Genomic DNA, 558 nt, shown 5'->3' with positions numbered 1-558 from the left:
CAGGGGCCGGATTAGGTAAAAGCTAAATAAGCTACAGCTTAGGCCTCACGATCTGTTGGGGGTCTCAAGAATTTTCCCAGACTTGATCCCAACTCATTTTTGCCTCAAGTAATGCTTCCTGTTCACCTAAGATTGTGTAGTATTGGTGCCGTCGTTGGTCGTACGTCCGTCCGGCGGGAACGTCGAGGTCAGAGACTAGTGTACGAAAAATGTCGCTGAATTTCAAGTCAGGATGTGGAATCACCGGACGCAGAATTGTGATTTTTAAATTCTTCTGCGATCTTGAGATGGTTTTCGCGACATTGGACCCTTGCTGTCTTTTTTTTTTCTAAGAATGTCTGAAGAGTGTTAAGGGATTAATATACTTATATATTAATTGTGTGTGTGTGCGTTTATATATTAATGGATTTTACATTATTTTATGAAGTACATTTAAGTACCGGTATTGTGCCCAGAGTAGCTTAAATATATTATATGAGAGATAATATGCCAACTTCAGCATGTAATCAGTTAGTGCATTCCTCTGAAAGTAATTTGTACTGTTCATTTGCTGTAGCG

Source organism: Penaeus monodon, chromosome 15 (assembly GCF_015228065.2).
Source record: "Penaeus monodon isolate SGIC_2016 chromosome 15, NSTDA_Pmon_1, whole genome shotgun sequence".
Classification (NCBI taxonomy): domain Eukaryota; kingdom Metazoa; phylum Arthropoda; class Malacostraca; order Decapoda; family Penaeidae; genus Penaeus; species Penaeus monodon.
The sequence above is the reverse complement of the archived record's forward strand: the minus strand, read 5'-3'. Positions refer to the sequence as shown.